General features: G+C 35.5%; 1 protein-coding gene across 6 annotated transcripts in view; it reads right to left on the reverse strand.

Moving 5' to 3' along the window:
- Window positions 1-3,446, reverse strand: part of GPR174 (G protein-coupled receptor 174) — a 40,751-nt gene extending 37,305 nt beyond the window's left edge. For all 6 annotated transcript variants that reach the window (XM_022580835.3, XM_022580834.3, XM_022580833.3 and 3 more), the window contains exon 1: window positions 2,790-3,446. The gene's annotated coding sequence lies outside the window, so the exon portion shown is untranslated. The remainder of the gene's footprint in view (window positions 1-2,789) is intronic.
- Between the last annotated feature and the right edge of the window lie 16,629 nt (window positions 3,447-20,075).

Below are 20,075 nucleotides of genomic sequence, written 5' to 3' on the forward strand. Positions count from 1 at the left end.
TATCACCCTCTTATATGATAAATATTAGTGATAGTCAAGCCACTAACTACTGCATCCTCTTTGGGATTCACATACCAGCAATTATTACAATATTTAGCTTACTCACAGTTTATCCTAAGCCCCATATACCTGTTTCTGCAAGTCAGATACCCTGTAATCTTGATCCCCTTCTCAAATCTGGACTCTCCTAGACCTCGACACTTTCTTAATACTCTCTCTTACAGCTTTGCCAAACTTACGCCCTGGATCTCAATATAGCACATAAGCATCCAGTCCACGGTCAAGTCTGTGGTAGTATTATATTACGGCACCTAGTGTACATCAATTTTCATTTTGGGATTTTTTTCTGTCAGCACAGTAGGAATAATCATTTCCTATTCTTGCAAGTAAACAGTGGTAAAGCCCAGCAAATCAAGGTTTGTTACATTATCAGGGCCCTTGGGAGAAACCTGAATTGTGCCCTCGGTATTGAGAAGTCCTTGAATGATTTCAAAATGACATCTTTTAACATTTCTCAATGAATAATGCATGTGTCTGTTAATCCTCAAGCCTTGTTAGGCAGTAAAATGAAATGAGCACTGGACAAAGTGTCACAAGACCTAGGATCCAGCCTTTTCTCTGTTATGGACTCACAGAGGTACTTAACCCATTCACTTCAGCTCTCTGGGCTTCAGTTCAACTGTAAAATGCAAACTGACGATCTGTCACTTCCCAAAGCATAAAAGAGTCTCATATGTTCGACACTGCTCCTGTGAATGACAAGATTTGAATCTGTCTCTGATAATTTCATATTCTCTTACTAGGGTTCTGGTAACTGATTCTTGGGACCTACGGCATAAGAGGAAGGCTTTGGGGACGTCACTTTAATGGGCAAGGGAAACAGGACTGTCTATGGTCTCTCCTCTGGGATTAAGTAGGAGTCAGAAGAAGGAGTTAAATTCCTTGTTTGGTTTCAAGCATCTGATTGGTGCCAAAAGTGTCTATCAGAGGAAGACAGAAAGCATGCTTATTTCTCCTTTTAATTTCAGTTACTTAGTGCAAAGGGGGATAATTGAGTCCATTGATTCCTAAAAATCCCTAAGTGGAAATTCAGTGAGCTTTTTGGAAGAGTCAATGTCCCTCTTGTATTTATTCACCTTTACAATATTCTGTACTATATTACACTGGCTCCAACAGAATAGATACAATAGATGGTTCCTGTCTCACATAAATATTACTGCAAACATGCAAGGTAGAGTAGTACATGTGTTAACAAGTGCAAAGAAAATTTTATAATTAAAAAAAAATTTCCCCTTTGGCACAGACTTCTTGGAGTATGGCATTTATGTATTCCAAAACTTTGCTAGCTCATAATCTTTCCCTGGGCTAAAAAAAATGAATCCCATCTAATAAACAAGGTCTTTATGTATACCACAGGGAAATATATTTAATATCCTGTGATAAACCATAATGGAAAAAATATAAAAATGTTTATATGTGTATATATATACAAATTCTGCGCAGCAGAATTTGGCACAACATTGTAAATCAACTATACTTCAATTAAAAAAAGTTGAATCCCATCTATAAGATTGGTACCTTTGCCACCATACCTGAGACTTACAGCAACTAAAACATTCAGAGAGATATACTCCTTGCTGAATGACCCAAAGCTCTCTAACAAATGTAGCTTTCCTAGTTGAATAAAATTATAACTTTTTTCTTCCCTGGAAAGATTACAGCAGTATAATATGAAGTCCCTGCACACCACTGTTGATAGCAGAGAAGGGAGCAGGAAAGTCATTTGGGATTTAATCTTGGGTCATGTTGCACCATAAAAATCTATCATTTCCTTTCTGATAATCTCTGAATGGAGTTTCTAACAGTTTCATGCTATAGATAGCCTCATCATTTAAAGTTTGAAGGTACCTTCCTTAATATTTCCTCTTCGAGCACAAAAGAAAAACAACATGCAAACCAGAAAACAATTTCACTTACATTTTTTCAAAATAAGTTGTCAGTTATGTGTCTAAAAATGTAAATTTAATTCAAAATCATTTTATCCATTGTTGACTTTTTAAATGTACTGATTATTTATTCTGTTAGATGCAGCTTATCTATGAGCAACTGTTTCTATTATTTTATTTCCTCTCTCTCTCATTAAAAATATGTTTTGTTTTGTTTTGTTTTTCTTTCTGGAGTGTTTTCTTTGAAAGCAGACTCTCTATCGCTAACATTAATTATAATTCACTTTTAAAGTGAAAGTATGTAACTTATATAAGCTAATAGGAACACACATTCATGCTGGTAAGGGTCCTGAGATATTATAGCTCTTTTTATTTTTTAATCATAGCTCATTTTGAAAATAACACAAATCTAATTTAATATTTTGACAGATAAAAGTATCATCTACAAAGAATTATAGCAAAGATTAGCTAAAAACATCCTGCACATTCATACAAGTAACTCTGCTTAATAAAAAGTTGGTTAAATCATGAATGTTCACAAGGCTATTTTATTCAATATCAATTGAGGGAAACACATTATGAAAAACCTCTCCATGTCAAACTTATATTTCTCCAAGTTCAAAGTTGCCTGCTCCCTCTCACCTCAGGCAACCAACTGTATAATTATTTTTGTTTGTGCAAATACCAAGGAAATGACATACAAGGATGGTCCATATTTATTATATCCATACCACCCTCAGATCTGACAGGTTACCCAGAATCTGGTGTGAAGACGTCAATTCAAGACAGCAAGGGTGAAAGGCACAGATAATAGCTAATATGCATTTAAAAACTAGAGCTTACCATTTCAATTTCTTTCTGTTTTCTCCAGAGATCTCCAAAAAATTCATGTGACAGCCACTCCAACAAGGACACTACTGATCTGTGCATCAATTCCAGCTCCCTGTTCTGAGAACAACCAATCCAATCCCCCTTCACTACCACCCCAGAAAAGGAAAGAGAGAAAGAAAGAAAGGAAGGAAAGAAGGAAGGAAGGAAGAAAGGGAGGAAGGAAGAAAGAGAGAGAGAGAAAGAAAGAAAAGGAAGGAAGGAAGAAAGAAAGAAAGAAAGTAAAGAAGGGAGGAAGGAAAGAAAGAATGAATGAAAAAATGAATGAAGGAAAGAAAGAAAGAAAAAGAAAGAAGGGAAGGAAGGAAGGAAGAAAGAAAGGAAGGGAGTAGGGAAAGAGGTTGGAAGGAAAGGGTAAAAAGAAAACAAAATAAAAGAAAGCTGAAAGAAAAATGAAGAAAGCAAGAGGAAAAAGAAAAATAAAATAAAATTCTTAGCGTTATCTAATCACTACCATGTTGAACAACATGGTAGTGAGATGTCAGAGTGAAATATGCAAGCCACTCTGTGAACACTGAACATTTCCGTTTTCCAGGGGTAACTTGAGCTAATGCTCACTCTCTCTCTCTCTTCCTCTCTCTCTCTTTCTCTCTCTCTCTTTCTGATTAATGATGCAGGGCTACCACTCCAGCCTGCAAAGCTTCACACAACACAGAAATTCTCGTTTCTATTTATAGGGCCACAGTGTATTGTCTTCCAATCCTGTGGTTGAACTCAGCTTTGAGTTTGTGGTATACAGCCTATTTGCTTATGAAGCCCTTTGCTGAAACTAGGTGCCCCTGTTCCCATCCATAGACAGTCAATCACTGCAATCTTCACTATTATCCTTTCTCACAGACTCTCAGTTATTGTGTTCAAGTATGAAAGTGGACACACCCTATCTAAGGATGTCCCTTAGGTAGCTCCCAATAGGAGAGGTCAAGGTGGGGAAGACATCTGCCTAGGGTATTCTTTTATGTTTAAACCTCCAAACTCCTGATAATGAAATAAATATTCCTTAAGAGGTTTGGAGATACTTAACTAACCATTTCCTATCCACCAACTCCCCATTCCCCTCAGAGTCCTTGTGACCAGGAAGTACAGGAAAGCACCCATTTCCTCTCAGTGTTTAGGGAGGACTGAGTGAAAAGGGGCTGGTTTCCTGTAGCCCAGACTCATAGCCACAGCCTCTTAAAGATGGTGTTCCAAGTAGCTTCAGAGTCCCAGAGCACAGCACCACACTGTATTAGGCACCTAACACCCCACCACCACTACCACCATCAGCACCACTGGAAGATGAACAAGAGGCAGCTGAAGGCAATTCCCAAGACTTGAGTAGTATCTTTAGATCAGAGTGAGGGAAGTTTTCACAGTGGCCATAGGAGAAAGAAGTATGTTAGTGCAGATCCAGCCTCACACCAGGACATACCTGTATGATATACAGAGCACCTGTAGGGCTCTCTGTTTCAAAATGCTTCCTTCACAAATGCCTGAAACACCAGCCCTTTGGAGGTAAGCATTCCCTTCTTCCTGAAGTCTTGATTTTCAAATCCTGATGCTCTCTTACAAATATACTGACTTAAAAACCTTGGTGTGAATGAGTTAATTAGAATTCAAAAGACAGAAGTAGATGGTGGGAGCAGGTCACAAAGGAAAACTGAAGAGACACCAAGATGGGAAAACTGAACTGCCAAAAGTAATCTTTTTTTTTTTCATAAACACTTCAGTAAGAACTGAAAGTAATACACTCATTTCAACTGGTATTTAGAGAAAATCTTTCAAAACTAAATGAATGGATATTTTTAACATCTTTATTGGAGTATAATTGCTTTACAATGGTGTGTTAGTTTCTGCTTTATAACAAAGTGAATCAGTTATAAATATACATATGTTCCCATATCTCCTCCCCCTTGCATCTCCCTCCCTCGCACCCTCCCTATCCCACCCCTCTAGCTGGTCACAAAGCACCAAGCTGATCTCCCTGTGCTATGCGGCTACTTCCCACTAGCTATCTATTTTACGTTTGGTAGTGTATATATGTCCATGCCACTCTCTAACTTTGTCACAGCTTACACTTCCCCCTCCCCATAGCCTCAAGTCCATTCTCTAGTAGGTCTGTGTCTTTATTCCCATTTTACCCATAGGTTCTTCATTACATTTTTTTTCTTAGATTCCATATATATGTGTTAGCATACGTTATTTGTCTTTCTCTTTCTGACTTACTTCACTCTGTATGACAGACTCTAGGTCCATCCACCTCACTACAAATAACTCAATTTTGTTACTTTTTATGGCTGAGTAGTATTCCATTGTATATATGTGCCACATCTTCTTTATCCATTCATCCAGTGATGGACACTTAGGTTGCTTCCATGTCCTGGCTATTGTAAATAGAGCTGCAATGGACATTTTGGTACATGACTCTTTTTGAATTATGATTTTCTCAGGATATATGCCCAGTAGTGGGACTGCTGGGTTATATGGTAGCTCTATTTGTAGTTTTGTAAGGAACCTCCATATTGTTCTCCATAGTGACTGTACCAATTCACATTCCCACCAGCAGTGCAAGAGTGTTCCCTTTTCTCCACACCCTTTCCAGCATTTATTGTTTCTAGATTTTTTGATGATGGCCATTCTGACTGGTGTGAGATGATATATCATTGTAGTTTTCATTTGCATTTCTCTAATGATTAACGATGTTGAGCATTCTTTCATGTGTTTCTTGGCAATCTGTATATCTTCTTTGGAGAAATGTCTATTTAGGTCTTCTGACCATTTTTGGATTGGGTTTTTTTTTTGTTATTGAGCTGCATGAGCTGCTTGTAAAATTTGGAGATTAATCCTTTGTCACTTGCTTCATTTGCAAATATTTTCTCCCATTCTGAGGGTTGTCTTTTGGTCTTGTTTATGGTTTCCTTTGCTGTGCAAAAGCTTTGAAGTTTCACTAGGTCCCATTTGTTTATTTTTGTTCTTATTTCCATTTCTCTAGGAGGTGGGTCAAAAAGGATCTTGCTGTGATTTATGTCATAGATTTTTCTGCCTATGTTTTCCTCTAAGAGTTTGATAGTGTCTGGCCTTACATTTAGGTCTTTAATCCATTTTGAGCTTATTTTTGTGTATGGTGTTATGGAGTGTTCTAATCTCATACTTTTACATGTACCTGCCCAGTTTTCCCAGCACCACTTATTGAAGAGGCTGTCCTTTCTCCACTGTACATTCCTGCCTCCTTTATCAAAGATAAGGTTACCATATGTGTGTGGGTTTATCTCTGGGCTTTCTATCCTGTTCCATTGGTCTATATTTCTGTTTTCTTGCCAGTACAATACTGTCTTGATTACTGTAGCTTTGTAATATAGTCTTAAGTCAGGGAGCCTCATTCCTCCAGCTCCTTTTTCTTAGTTCTCAAGATTACTTGGGCTATTCGGGGTCTTTTGTGTTTCCATACAAACTGTGAAATTTTTTGTTCTAGCTCTGATCAAGTGGGGTTTATTCCAGGAATGCAAGGATTCTTCAATATATGCAAATCAATCAAGGTGATACACCATATTAACAAATTGAAGAAGAAAAACTATATGATCATCTCAATAGATACAGAGAAATCTTTTGACAAAATTCAACACCTATTTATGATAAAAACCCTGCAGAAAGTAGGCATAGAGGGAACTTTCCTCAACATAATAAAGGCCATGTATGACAAACCCACAGCCAACATCGTCCTCAATGGTGAAAAACTGAAAGCATTTCCACAAGATCACAAACAAGACAAGGTTGCCCACTCTCACCACTCTTATTCAACATAGTTTTGGGAGTTTTAGCCACAGCAATCAGAGAAGAAAAAGAAATAAAAGGAATCCAAATCAGAAAAGAAGAAGTAAAGCTGTCACTGTTTGCAGATGACACGTTACTATACATAGAAAAACCTAAAGACTCTAACAGAAAACTACTAGAGCTAATCAATGAATTTGGTAAAGTAGCAGGATACAAAATTAATGCACAGAAATCTCTGGCATTCCTATACACTAATGATGAAAAATCTGAAAGTGTAATCAAGAAAACACTCCCATTTACCATTGCAACAAAAAGAATAAAATATCTAGGAATAAACCTACCTAAAGAGACAAAAGACCTGTATGCAGAAAATTATAAGACACTGATGAAAGAAATTAAAGATGATACAAATAGATGGAGATATATATCATGTTCTTGGATTGGAATTATCAACATTGTGAAAATGACTCCACTACCCAAAGCAATCTACAGATTCAATGCCGTCCCTATCAAACTACCACTGGCATTTTTCACCAAACTAGAATGAAAAGTAATCTTTAGTGGCTTTGTATGAGGATAGCTATGGTGAAAATATTCCTAAGCACGTTGGGGAAAATATAAGGGGGAAAAGAGTAAATTAATCTTAATTTGCATTAAGTCAGGCATGTTGACCACAGACCAAAATAGATTACCTCTGCTTTATCTTTTTATTCTGTACTCCAAGGTCTGGCAGAATATGGGGGTAATGCTTTGTTTGTTTATTTTATGAAATTTTTCCTATTTGCTTTTGGTTTCTCTAGAGTTTATCATGATGCTCTTTTCCCTCACACTCCATTCAGCAAACATTTATTGAATAACTGCTAAATGAAGACCAGTGCATCAAATACAGATTAGGAGGAGACAATGAGGGGAAAAGTGTGGGAGGGGGCTGATAGTAAAGGCATTGGTGCCACCTCCCAACAGCTTTTTAGGATCTAGTTAACCAGCTAAGACAATGTGCAGTTGCCTCAAATATGTGGCAACATATATGTGATAAGGGTCTAAGAATGCCATATTTAGAGTCACAAGATTTCATAACAGAAGTTAGGGATCCTGCAGGGCTGGGGTAAGGAATGGAGTTTCAGGATGGAAGTCAGTCAAGTATTCCAGGAGAAGGAGAGAATAGGCTGGGCCTATTAATAATGGCAAGATTCTAATAAGTAAATAATAGAAAGATATGATTTGGATTTCTAAAAACCCATAAATTTTGATGCTTTAAACAGGCCCACCTTTTAGTATCCTCATTTTCCTCCTGTCTTCTTCCACAAAATAAGGTTTAGGTGTAAGCATATCAGTCTCTTTGAGTGTTCAGCCTGCTAGCTCAGATAGAATTCATAAGAGCCAATCTTCATTTTGAAATAAAACAACCGGTGGCAAAATTTCCTGACCTGGGCTGTAATTTTCCTATCTAGGTCAAGGAACTTTAGACTGATTAGAATCAAAGGAATACTCATATAGGAACATTGCTAAATTTCACTCCACTTTGGTCAAGTAAAAATTGTATATCAGAGCTGAAGGGGATATGAGTGATGCTTTAGTCTAAGCTTTCATTTTAAAGATGAAGAAGGTAAAAGAGAAGGAACCCATCTCATGTCTCGCAGTCAATTAATGATAAAGCTGAAACCTAAACCTGGGTTTCTTGACTTTTATGACAATGTCCCCAGCAAAGTCATTTCTATCTGGACCACATCTAATGGCATCTCTGAAATGGTTGATTTATTTGCAGTTATGTCATCTGTGGCAAGGCTTAGTCATTCAATTGCAGAAGAAAGGTCAAATATCAAATAGAGTAAAAAACTAAGTTCTATGGCTCTGCCTTTATATATACAAGGGGTTGATATTTTAAATCATTAGATTGACTTAAAAAAAAAGGTCAAGCCCACTCAAATTAAGGATACAAATCTACAGATCAAGATAATTCTTTATCCTTTCTCAAAATTTGAATTATGAAATATAAAATATACTACAGTAGAAATAAAGGAAATGTTTGAGCTCTTATTATTAATTTGAGGAGAGAATTTTCTTTTAAATAAATGTTTCATTATGATCTAATGTTTACCTCACAATTCTAAAATTACTGTTTTAACTTAACTTTTTTTGTTGTGTTGTATATAAAATATTGCATGTTATAATATAGATTATCATTAATATAGTTTTTCTAAGCATATTCATACCATCAGACCTGCAATTTAAATACCAAGAGTTCTCCCTTTCCAATAATTTTCTATAGCTTAAATTTTCATTTGTTGTGATTTAATCATGACTAGCATTTGTTCTATAATCTGCAGAGTGCTTACACCTTTTTATGTAATTGTACAGAATTAATACATCATCATTCATAAAATATGAGTGCTGCAATTAACAGATTAAAATACATTAAAAATAAATTACCTAAACTGTTTTCCTTGGGAAATTACCAGTTAAAGTACTAATTATACTCATTCCTTGTTTAAGTAGAGCATTTTTCAGTGTGAAAGGGGAGGGTATTTCATGGCCTGAGATTTGGCAATGCTCCAGTCACTGTGCTACCTCTTTTACATTCATTATCTTACTTACTTATCAAAACAACCCTATGTTTTAGGTGCTATTTGTCCCCAGTTTATATTGAAAAAGACAAGTTCAGAGATGTTAAGTAATTTTCCCCAAGTTGCACAGCTTTGATAGTCAAGAAATGCTGAGGATTGATTTGGAGTTTTGAAATTAAGATTTCAATACAGAGAATATCATTATTGATTCTCAGACTATAGTGGTACCAGTTGGTAATGTATAATATTTTAACCAAATTCTATTAATTATTATAAATATACATACAATAAAAAAAGAACTTATAAATGGAGATTCAGGAGATGTTCAGGGCCAAAAGAAAAACTCTCATAGTCTTGGGATTATGAGGTTACAGCATAAGGGAGATTTCATATTTAGGGACCTCCCACATAGTCCTAAATGGACTGCAATATATCTCTAAATACGAAACCTTCAATCAGTCCCAGGGTAGATCACCTACACAACTCCTTCTTTCTTTGCCAAAGTTTTCATTTATATCTGATACCTGTATGTTTTGTGTTTCCTTAGGGTATAGTCTCTTACAGGATCATGGAAGAAGGTGAGAAAACAGAATTCACTTTACAGAAATTTACTGAATCCAGCAAGAAAGTGTGTGGGGGGAATTAGTGGAAAGTTGTTTCTATTCCAGACAAGTAGTCCAGTGGCCACATACAAAGAGCTAGTTTGTTCAAGATCATACTCATTTACAAAGCCAATGTAGTAAAGTTTAATTTGTTCATTGAATTTTCATTCTTTATCTAGAAAATAAAGATAAATGGTCCAGAACACAGTGTTAAAACTAATAAATAGTGGTTATCATGTATTAGGACATGTTTAGGGCCTGACGGGAGCCTATTTTGCTATTTTGAAAAATATTCAAGAACATTATACTAAAAGTCACAGTGTAAGTGCAAATGAGCAATGGATTTCCCAATCAAAAATATCACTCAAGGGAATACAGCAAAGGATCTACATACTCAGACCAGAATTCAAGGCAGAAGTGATTTTGTTGTTGCTTATTTTAAGTCCTTATAATTAGCATAAGTAGTTAGGAAGGGTATCTACTGTACTAGACCTTTGGTAATAGGGGATTCAGCTGCAGCCACCAAGGTTACTTTATACAGCCTGTATTCGGGTATACATCTGTGGACAATGCCCTACAGAGAAAGAAACACCCTTATCCATAGACAGACTAGAAGGTCACTTATTGTACACAATATAACACTCAGTGCAAGTGTTATAACCCCTAAAACCCACTCACATACCTGCCACCAGGTATGAAAAGTCAGTATCTCAGAAGTGGGTTTTATTTTTTGTTCTTCCCCTTCTGTGTCCTTTTTGCAAAAACAAACTCTGTTGAGAAGTGTAACATGTATAGCCTCAAATTCCTTACTTAGTGTAAGTTTATCAAGTAAATCTGCTCTCAGTAGAGACCCTGGCAGTTTCAGGACAATTAAAAGGAAAGGAAATCTGAAGAGGAATGGGAAGGGTGTGGGGAGGTATCCACCACATAATTTGCCTTGGGTCAAACATACTGATCACATAAGAGACAAAGTATTGGAGTAAAAGAATTCTTAGACATCTTTCTGTACATGAGTTTTTATTGGTAAGCCATGCATTGAGTTCAGAAATTCGTGGAATCTCTGAAAGCATTTATAAAATTTTTGTGTGCAATCATATGTGCAATTTTTGGGGGGAGAAAGTCCATATTTTAATCTGATTCTTGTACGGGACTGGGGCCACCTCAGACTATCTGCTCTCAGGAAGTGCAACCTGGCAGGAAGAGCCTAGTGAGTGAGGATTTTCAAATAATAATCCCTCAAATGGTTACAAGCCACTGATCTGTCCAACTTCCTCATTTTACTGGTGAGGAAATTGAAGCCAAGAGAGTTACAAATCTTGTCCAAAACAGTATAATCAGGATGAGTTCAGTGGAAATTATTTTGAGTCTAATGAGAAATGATCTCTCTTAACCTCTATTTTCCTTGATATTATCTTTGTGAGGGGCACTGTGAGTGGAAAAGAGGATGCTCAATATGTTGGATAAAGGCTTATGCTGGTATTTTCTGACCTGAGTAATGGCAGAAGAGGAGAGGTGGCAAAAAGGGAAAGGAAATGTTGAATAAAGCAGATTTTTCAGCCTAGAGAATATCTGAAATTGTATGAAAATGTTAGCTTAGCAAGATGTAAATGATGTAGTACTGATAAGCTGCTTCCCTCACCACTATGTAGGGAGTAGGTGAGTCCCTGGTCCCCCATCCCAAAAGGCCATGCTCCCTCCCAAGTAATTAATCAAATACCTAATAGTTGAATTCAAAGCCATCTGCCCTTTTTTGGAGCCTCCCCATTTGTCTCGTTACTATTTATTTTCCTCCATCTTCCATATGCCTTGGTTAAGGAAAAGAAGTGTAGGCATTTGAAATTTCAGGGATTATCATCACATTAACCAAATCATTCTATGCCCTACCCTATATGTTTTAGTCAGGGCACTTTCATATGCAAAGGACTGAAACCCACTTAAACTGGATTTTTAAAAAATGTGTTAGCTCACGTACCTGAAATTTCCAGGACTTCAAGCACTGCTGTACTTAGGTTCTCAGACAATCAAAGCAGAGATATGTTTTTGTTTTTGGTGTTTTTTTTGGTCATATCTTGTCTCTTATTTCCTCTGGTTTGGCTTCATTCTTAGGTAGACTTTCCACAAGTTGTGATAAGTTGTGCTCCCAATAGTGGAAAATAAGTAGAGCAGGTATTATTATACTCTTCTTATCCATGAAGAAAATGGAAAACAGATGATTTAAAGATGTAAAAGGATTGCTCAAGGTAACAAAACTAGTTAGGTAGGTGACTGTATCAGGCACTTCACATCATTTCAGACCTACATTTTACTCCAGTTGTTGCTTAAGCAACTAGCTGTGGACCAACATAACCTGACAGCATCATATCTCAAGTGCACCATATATATCTCTCATTTTGGCTCAGGATTTCTCTGTATAGAATGGATGCCTTCTGGAAAACTTGAAACTGTGACAGAGCTTTAGAAAAGGTTCATCACTGCAGATCCAATAGGATCTTAAACAGGACTGGCTCTAACAAGATGGGTTTTAAATAGGAAAAAATGCTTTGCCTTACTCTATATCTAAAAATGTAATCAGCCACTTAGAGAACAGGAGCGATGTGGATAAGCAACATAACATGTAGAAAAGACTGAGGAATTTCAGCTTACATTTAGCTCAGACTCAGTGAACAGTGAGCAATAATCAACAGCAAAAAGTAAATGCTGTCTTAGGCCGAATTAATGGAAATAAGCTATCTAGAATGATGGAGATGATAGTTATATTCTACTCTGAGCTAGTCACTCCTAGCTACTAAAGTACTTTATAAAGTTCAGGTGGTCATAACTTGAGGAGAGAATATAATAAGAAAAGAACACCTAAGATAATAAAAAGGTATTTACAAGATAAGACAGTTGAAAGAACTGAGGAAGTTTAGTGTGCAGAATCTGGGAGTTTGGAATGGAGCACATGCCCTCTACTTTTAAATAACTCAGTGGCTGTTATACAAAAGAATAACAATATCTTATTCAGAAACCACTATGCGCCCTTTACATGAGCAGATTAATCAACGCAATCCTAAAGGGAGGATAGGAAGCTGTAGATGCAAACTACCAAGAGACATATGATTCCTGAATGTTAGAAAAAGAAATATTCAAGCAATTATCTATGACAAAAGTTTAAAAAGACAGACTAGGCAAGCAAATGAGTTCCCTGTCCCCATAAAGTTATGAAAGCAGAAGCTAGACTATTCATAATGGAAATTACTATGTACTGAATCATAGCCTTTACAAAATTCATATATTGAAGCCTTAATCCCCAATGTGACTATATTTGGAGATAAGGCTGGCCTGTGAAGGGATGATAAAAGTTAAATGAGGTTATAAGGGTGGGGCCTTTATTCAATGGAGCTGCTGCCTTTATAAGAAGAGGAAGAGACACTGAGTGTGCCCTCTTTCTCTCTTTCCCTTATGTGAGGACACAGTTGGAAGGCAGCTATCTGGAAGCCAGGAAGAAAGCTCTCACCAGAACCTGAATCCTGAATCCTGCCAGAACCTGGATCGAGATTTTCCAGGCTCCAGAACTATGAGAAAATCAAGTTCTATTGTTTAACATACCCAGCCTATTCTGTTATGTCAGCCTGAGCAGACTAATGCAGAGATGCTGCATTAAGCAAAGGAAGAAAACTTAGGCTACACCAAAGATTCTAAAATCGTTTGAAAAAACCCCAGGGGATCTGCAAAAGCATGAATCTAGGCACACAATTCAAAGAGTTCCATGTCAAAATGCTTTATATATAGAATTTCTATGTAAAAAATCAGTTAAATAAATAATTTGAGTGCTTTAAAAATATTTGGAAAAATGATTGAGCCCATTAATCATTTTGATCCTTCCCGTACTTGAGGTAGTATGATCACATAGCACAATAATCAAAAGCAAAGTCTCTAGAGTTCCACCTGGGTTCTAAACTTGATTCAACTGCTCACTAGCTCCTTAATCTTGGACACACAATTTAACTTCTCAGTGCCTCAGTGCCCTCATTTGTAAAATGTGGATAATAATAGAACCCACTATGTGGGGATGTTATGAGGTATAAATAAGTTAATATAAGCAAAGCGGTAACTAAGCATTCAATTTATGTTATCTATTATTATCATTAACATTATTATATGAAAAGACACTATGAGAGTTTGTAATAAGTTCCAAGTCCACTCTCAGTATGGTTACAAACTTTCTCATTCTTCAGGTATCCAACACTAGCATAATATTTTGCTGCCATATACAGAGGTCTCATCATCTTCCTTCTGACAAAGACAAGGCTTGTATTTCAGTGGCTCAGAACTGTTAAGGAACTAAAAAAAAAGCTGATAAGTTTAATGTTTGAGGTATATTTATTGAGGGAAAGTAAGAATATTTACTTGACTTCACTCCCATTTCAGATTTGTATAGATTTACATATGTGGTATGTGTTAGAAAAAGACTAAAAAATTAACTTCTCAGCTTAATCTTCCCTCTCCCCATGTCCTCAAGTCTGCATGAAGTGAGAGAGTGGCATGGACATATATACATTACCAAATGTAAAATAGGTAGCTAGCGGGAAGCAGCTGCATAGCACAGGGAGATCAGCTAGGTGTTTTGTGTCCACCTAGAGGGGTGGGATAGGGAGGGTGGGGGGAGACACAAGAGGGAGGAGATATGGGGATATATGTACACATATAGCTGATTCACTTTGTTATACAGCAGAAACTAAAAATTAATTGTAAAGCAATTATACTCCAATAAAGATTTAAAAAAAATTAACTTCTCCAAACCATTGCCCCATCTCTAGCTACCATTCTCCCCTATCCAACAAATTGGAATTCTACCACTTAAATTGGGAATTGGCAAGGTATGACATGCAGGTCAGATCTAATGTTTATATGCCATTAACTTCATCTGTTTAGAGTATTTTCATAGTGGTACACTATCACTATAATCAAATTTTAGAACCCTTTGAACATTATCAGAACCCAAAAAAGAAACCATTAGCAGTCACTTTCCAGTTCCCTCACCACCCCTAAGCCATCACTAATACACTTTCTGTCTGTATAGATTTGTCTGTCCTGAATCTTCTATATAAATGTAATCATAAAATATTTGGCATTTTGTGACTGGCTTCTATCAATTTGCATAATATTTTCAAGATTCATCCATGTTGTAGTATGCATCACCACTCCAATATTTGTTTATTGCCAAGTAATATTTCATAGTGTGGATATATCACATTTTGCTTATTCATTCATTAGTTGATGGAAATTTGGATTGCTTTGAATTTTAAACTATCATGAATAAGGCTTCTACGAACATTTGTGTGCAAATTTTTATATGAGTGTAAGTTTTCATTTCTCTTGATTAAATATGTAGGGTTGCTAGATCCTGTGGTTAATTCCATGTTTAATCTTTTGAATAACTAACAGACTGTTTGCCAAACTAGCTACATCATTTTACAATCCCACCAACAATATATAAGGGTTCCAATTATTACTCCATATCCTTGTCAACACGTTATTTTCGTTTTTTTTTTATTATAGCCAATCTAACTGGTATGAATTGGTCTTGAATTGCATTTACCTATTGTATAGTGATGAACATTTTTTCATGTGCTTATTGCCTTTTTGGTCATCTTCTTTGAAGAAATATCTATTAAGATCTTTGGTCCATTTTTAATAGGTTTGTCTTTTTATTGAATTATGAGAGTGCTTTATATATTCTGGATACAAGACGTTTAGCAGATATATAATTTACAAATGTGTCCCCTTAGTGTATGAATTCTTTGCACTTTCCTGGTTGTGTCCCTTAAAACACCATAATGCTCATTTTTTATAAAATCCAACGTGTAAATCCTCTCTTTTATTGCTTATACATTGTTTTTGTGTGTGTGTGGTATGCGGGCCTCTCACTGTTGTGGCCTCTCCCATCACGGAGCACAGGCTCTGGACATGCAGGCTCAGCAGCCATGGCTTATGGGCCTAGCCGCTCCGTGACATGTGGGATCTTCCCGGACTGGGGCACAAACCCATGTCCCCTGCATTGGCAGGCGGACTCTCAACCACTGTGCCACCAGGGAAGCCCTTGCTTATACATTTTTTGTAACCAACATTGCCTAAATTAAAGTCATGAAGATTTATTGTATGTTTTATCCTAAAACTTTTATAGTGTTAGATCTTACATTTAGGTATATGATATATTTTCAGTTAGTTTGTGTATATGGTGTGAGGTAGGGATATAATTTAATTCTTTTGCAAGTAGATATGTTATCTTAGAAACATTTATTAAAAAAGACTATTCTTTTTACTTTTCTTGACCATAATTAAAAGTTTATATTTGAACTTTAAAATCTATCCATTTATCAATTTCTCTATCCTTATACTAGTACCACACTATCTTGATTACTGTTGCCTTGTATTAGGTTTTGGAATTGAAAATTGTGACTCCTCTAAATTTCTTTTTCATTTTCCAGATCATGGATGTACTTCCATTATTTAGATCATCTTTAATTTCTTTCAGTGATATTTTGTAGTTTTCAATGTACAAGTTTTCCACTTCTTCATTAATTTATTCATTTTATATTAATATAACTATAATAATTATATATTGATATAAAATATATATCATATTATTATAAAATGAAATTATATTACTAATTTCATTTTCAGGTTGTTTATTCCTAGGGTATGGAAATAGAATTGATTTTTGTGTACTGATCTCATATGCTGTAACCTTACTTTTTAGTTCTAATTTTAGAACAATTAGCTCTAATATTAATTCCTATAGCTTTTTAGTAGATTTCTTAAGGGTTTTTTTTAACATGAGATTATGTCATCTCTGAATATAGATAGTTTATTTCTCCCTTTCTAATTTAGATGAGTTTTATTTCTTCCTTCTTATCTCTCTGCCCAAGTTAGTACTATGTTGAATAGAAGTGGTGAGAATGAATATCTATGTCTTGTTCCCAATATTAGGGGGGAAACACACACAGTTTCACACTTTCACCAGAATATGATGTTAGTTTTGGATTGTTGATAGATGTCCTTGAACAGGTTGGGGAAATTCCTTTCTCTTCTTACTTTGTTGAACATTTTTATTATGGTAGGGTGTTGGATTTCATCAAATGATTCTTCTGTGTCTACTGAAATAAGCATATATTTTCCTCTTGAATTAATACAATGTATAACATTGATTTTGGCTGTTCAAACAAACCTTGCATTCCTAGGATAAGTCTTACTTATTAATGGTATATATTTTATATTTTATTGGATTTATTTAGTGTTTGGTTAAAGAATTTTGCATCTATATTCATGAGGTATATTAGTGTGTTGTCTTCATTTCTTGTGGTGTTTTTATCTGGCTTTGCTTATAAGGTACTACTGACCTCATATAATGAGTTGGGTAGGAAGTGTTTTCTCTTCTGTTTTTCTGGAAGACTTTGAGAAGGATTAGTATTAATTCTTCTTTAAATGTTTGGTAGAATTCACGAGGGAAGCCATTTAGTCCTGAGCTTTTCTTTTGGGGAAGTTATTATTATCATCATTATTATTATTTATTAAATTTCTAAATTTGTTACATAGGCCTATTCAGATTTTCTATGTCATCAAAAGTTAGTATACTAGTTTATTTCCTTCTAAGAATTTGTCTATTTTGTCTAAGTTATTAAATTTGTTGGCATCCTGAAGTGGGTACAGAGGGAACATATCTCAACATATTAAAAGCTATTTATGACAAAACCACAGCCAACATAATACTCAATGGTGAAAATCTGAAAGCCTTCCCAGTAAAATCTGAAATTAGACAAGGATGTCCATTCTCACCACTTCTATTTAACATAGTATTGGAAGTCCTAGCCACAGCAACCAGACAAGAAAAAGAAATAAAAGATATCAAAATTGGAAGAGAAGAGGTAAAATTGTCATTATATGCAGATGACATGATACTACATATAGAAAACCCTAAAGACTCAACAAAAAATCTACTGAAACAGATAAATGAGTTCAGCAAGGTAGAAGGATACAAGATTAACATACAGAAATCTGTTGCATTTCTGTATATGAACAATGAAATATCCAAAAGGGAAAGTAAAAAAAAAATACTTTACAAAATTACATCGAAAAATACTTTTGGAATAAACCTGACCAAGGCAGTGAAAGACTTATATGCTGAGAGCTATAAAATATTGATTAAAAAAATTGAAAATGATTCAAAGAAAGGGAAAGATATCCCATGTTCTTGGATCAGAGGAATTAATGTTGTTAAAATGGCCATACTGCCCAAAGAAATCTACATATTTAATGAAATCCCTATCAAATTACCCATGACAGTTTTCACAGAACTAGAAAAAATAATCCTAAAATTTATATGGAAACTTAAAAGACCCAGAATTGTCAAAGCAATCCTCCAGAACTAAGCTGAAGGCATAACCTTCCAGACTTCAGAGAATACTACAAAACTAGAATAATAAAAGTGAATGGCATTAGCACAGAAACAGACATATGGATCAATGGGACAGAATAGAGAGCCCAGAAATAAACCCACACACCTACAGTAAATTAACATTTGACAAAGGAGGAAACAAAATATAATGGAGAAAAGAGAGTGTCTTCCACAAGTGATGTTGGGAAAGCCAGACAGCCACATATAAATCAATGAAGATAGAATACACCCTCACACATTACACAAAAATAAAGTCAAAATGGCTTAAAGACTTAAATATAATATATGATGCTGTAAAACCCCTAGAAGAGAACATCAGCAAAACATTCTCTGACATAAATTGTATCAATATTTTCTTAGGTCAGTGTCCTAAGGCAATAGAAATAAAAGCAAAAATAAGTCTGACCTAAGCAACCTTATAAGCTTTTGCACAGCAAAGGAAACCATAAACAAAGTGAAAAGACAACTTACAGACTGGGAGAAAATATTTGCAAATGATGCAATACACAAGGGCTTAATTTCCATATTATAAAAACAGCTTTGACAACTCAATAACAAAAATACAAATGATCCAGTCAAAAAAAAAAAATGAGAAGACCTAAAAAGACATTTCTCCAAAGAAGACATACACAGAAATCTCTTACATTCCTATACACTAACAATGAAAAATCAGAAAGAGAAATTAAGTAAACAGTCCCATTTATCATCACAATAAAATAAAATAAAATAAAATACCTAGGGATAAACCTGCTTAGGACACAAAAGACCTGTACTCAGAAAACTATAGGATACTGATGAAAGAAATCAACGATAACACAAACAGATGGAGAGACATACCACGTTCTTGGATTGGAAGAATCAATATTGTGAAAATGACTATACTACACAAAGCAATCTACGATTCAATGCAATCCCTGTAAAATTACCAATGGCATTTTTCACAGAACTAGAACAAAAAAAATTTCAATTGGTATGGAGACATAAAAACCATGAATAGCCAAAGCAATCTTGAGAAAGAAAAATGGAGGCGGAGGAATCAGGCTCCCTGACTTCAGACTATACTACAAAGCTACAGTAATCAAGACAGTATGGTGCTGGCACAAAACCAGAAATATAGATCAGTGGAACAGGGTAGAAAGCCCAGAGATAAACCCACACACCTATTGTCATCTAATCTATGAAAAAGGAGGCAATAATATACAATGGAAAAAAGACCATCTCTTCAATAAGTGGAGCTGGGAAAACTGGATGGCTAAATGTACAAGAATGAAATTAGAACACTCTCTAACACCATACACAAAAATAAACTCAAAATGGATTAAAGACCTAAATGTAAGGCCAGACACTGTAAAACTCTTAGAGGAAAACATAGTCAAAACACTCTTTGACAAAAGTTGCAGCAAGACCTTTGTTCACCCACTTCCTAGAGCAATGAAAATAAAAACAAAAATAAACAAATGTCCCCTAATGAAACTTAAAAGCTTTTGCACAGCCAAGGAAACCATAAACAAGATGAAAAGACAGCCCTCAGAATGGGAGAAAATATTTGCAAATGAAGCAACTGAGAAGGGATTAATCTCCACAGTATACACACAGTTCATGAAGCTCAATATCAAGAAAACAAACAACCCAATCAAAAAATAGGTGGAAGAACTAAATAGACATTTATCCAAAGAAGACATACAGATGGCCAACAAACACATGAAAAGATGCTCAACATCACTAATTATTAGAGAAACGCAAATCAAATCTACAATGACGTATCACCTCACACTGGTCAGAATGCCCATCATCAAAAAATTTCCAAACAATAAATGCTGGAGAGGATGTGGGAAAAAGGGAATCCTCCTACACTGTTGGTGGGCATGTAAATTGGTACAGCCACTATGGA

This window comes from Delphinapterus leucas, chromosome X (genome assembly GCF_059928025.1).
Source record: "Delphinapterus leucas isolate spDelLeu-1000000601 "Yukka" chromosome X, BTC_Dleu_Yukka2, whole genome shotgun sequence".
Lineage (NCBI taxonomy): Eukaryota > Metazoa > Chordata > Mammalia > Artiodactyla > Monodontidae > Delphinapterus > Delphinapterus leucas.